We start from the raw sequence: 2515 nt of genomic DNA, 5'->3' as shown, positions 1-2515 counted from the left end.
TACATCTCTAGGGGCCGAGGTCTGTTCCGGGAGCCCCTCCAGGCCACAGGCTCCTCGGCCACCCAGGAGGTGAATGCAAACAGGTGACCTGTGACAAACAAGGCTTCGTGCCCTTTCCCTGCCTGTCTGGCCTGCTCATGGGGTCATGCCCCTGACGTTCAGAGCTCTTCCTCTTTGTATAGTTGCCCCACTGCCTCTGGGATGTCTTCAAGTCCTTGTCTGATAGTCTCAGGACTCAGGTAAGACGCTACCAGTGCCGCTCCAAAGTGATTGCATGTTGCATTTATTTCTTGATGTTTCATATATATGTAGCCCCAAGCCAGGCCATTAGAAATCACGTGCTAAAATGGTAACAATCCAGACAAGATTAGCCCGGCCCTGCGTGAGGATGAGACGCAAATTCGAGAGGTGTTCTGTATTTTTGGATGTCCTAACTCATGTTCCTGTAGTAATCATTTTGCAATATATACGTATATTTTGCGATATATATACATATAAATCTCTACTTTGTACACCTTAAGTGTATACAGTATTATAGGATAATTGCATCTCCATAAAGCTGGGTGGGGGGACAAGAGAAAGAGAAAAGAACTCAAGAGGAAAAGTCCAGAATCGCCCCTTTCGAGTGGCTTGCCTGAGGATTTGGGGAGGCGAGCTGCTGAGCGGAGCTGCCCTCTGGCAAGGCAGCACGGGGCCCCCAGACCTGCGGGCGTGAGACGCAAGGAGGCGGGGTTCACCCAGGTCTGGGTTCAGGGCAGTCCGAATGTCACACAGACGCAGTCGTGTCATTCCGTGTGAGGTGCTGATATCAAAGCCAGAAACCAAGAGGTAGGAGTCTGGCTTTGGGAAGAGGAGTGTGTAGAATTGCCCAAATCCCCACAGGAGGAAGAATGGGCACAGTTCTGTCCCTGGGGCCATAGGAAGCCCATCTTGAGAAACTCCTCCCTCCACCCCCGTCCGCGCCTCTACCATTCCTAAATTACCCATTAAATGGGATGAAGATCTTTTTCTCATTCGTGAAATAATCTGTCCATATCTGTGGTTGAAAATTTAGAAACTACAAATGAGCAAGCAGAAGAAAATGCAAATCACGTATACTGTTACCCGTGGCAACACGTCCTCCTTCCAGTCTTTTTTCTCTGCGAGAGCAGTCTCGCTAAATTGCCGTTTGTTAAGTAGACCACCGATTTAGGGTGCACTCGTCTTAGATTGTGCTGTTGTTGCATGTGTTCAAAGGCGGCTCAGTGACAGCGAAGACCCCTTTTGTGCACCCGAGGCCTGGGAAGAGCCACCCTTTGGGAGGGATGACGGTCACTTGTCGCACCTTCCCTTGGACATCTCTGCACAAAGTAAAGGCAAGTCCCCCCACCCCCCATTTCCCCGCCCCCACACCGTCACCGACATTCCCACCCATCTCCCCTTGGCTTTCCCTGCTGCACGTCTGTGGCACCGCCGTGGAAGGGGAGGCATATTTAAAATACCCCTAGTCACCTCCCCGCCTCTCATCTAACCTATTTGGTTCAAGAGTAGTGAACCCAGAGGGGCAGGAAGAAGTAGAGAAATAGCCATGTGTACCCAGATGTGGCCCCTGACCTCCAGGAAACGCCCGTCATGGGAGAGGCAGCGTGCCGATTAAACACAGACGTGCAGTGTGTGACGGAGTGTGCTCATGGCCTTGCACAAAGCAAGCCGGGGAGGGATTGAGAAATACTCCGGTCCTTGTCCCCCCAGCCACGTTTATGCCACAGATGAGGGAACTGGTTCCAGAAATGGACTTATCCAAAGGCCTCCTGCCACGCCCCAAGATGTCTTTCTGAGTCTTGGATAATTTCTTAGCAGTTTTTGTGCCTCTGGTTTGAGACCAGAGGCATCAGACACATTCTTAGTGAGTTCATGGTAAATCACAGCGACTCACAGCATCGTCCTCCAAGAGGAGCAAGTTAGAGCTGGCAGGACCTCCTCCTACCCCAAAGGGTTAAGTGGGGGCCAGTGAGGTAAGTGCCGATCCCACCGGCTTTGGACAGGAAAAGAACTCTGGGGCTGTTTTTCTTCTCTGAAAGCCAATCCCAGTGGAGTCGCTGTGGTTTTTAAAACCAAATGTCTTTACAGCTTGAAATGAATAACCATGACCTCAGCCGTCACACACGCAGCCCCCACTGCTATACATTTAGCACCGCGCACTCCGGGCGTCCTGCAAATAACCCACGTCTGGGGAGCACATGTGGGGAGAACGGGTTGCTGTCAGGAATGATTTTAGTTGGAAGGCCCGAGACTCTAGCCCTGTGAACGCTACAGTCATCTGCTAGCGATTTCCCGCTCCCATTCAAGCCAGACGCTGGATCCGTCGGCGCTCTTGCAGACTGTCATGAGGGATCCATTTTTATTGCTTCGACGAGGGTCTCTGAACCACATCAATTACAACCCTTTGTGTTACCCGTGGGGGGTGTGAAATGAAATGATGACAGTCTCATGGTGGTGGAACAGTCCCCAGATTGTATGGAGACGGAGTGCTGCA

At 51.5% G+C, this 2515-nt stretch overlaps 1 pseudogene; it reads left to right on the top strand.

The window, feature by feature from the left end:
• The first annotated feature begins 322 nt into the window (after nt 1-322).
• On the top strand, nt 323-423 carry LOC123802344 (U6 spliceosomal RNA; annotated as a pseudogene).
• The last annotated feature ends 2092 nt before the right edge of the window (nt 424-2515 follow it).

The sequence above is a fragment of the Ursus americanus genome, chromosome 31 (genome assembly GCF_024610735.1).
Source record: "Ursus americanus isolate L20-20 chromosome 31, mUrsAme1.1.p, whole genome shotgun sequence".
NCBI classification, from domain to species: domain Eukaryota; kingdom Metazoa; phylum Chordata; class Mammalia; order Carnivora; family Ursidae; genus Ursus; species Ursus americanus.
Note: the sequence above shows the minus strand (reverse complement) of the source record. Positions and strands in the feature narration are given on the sequence as shown.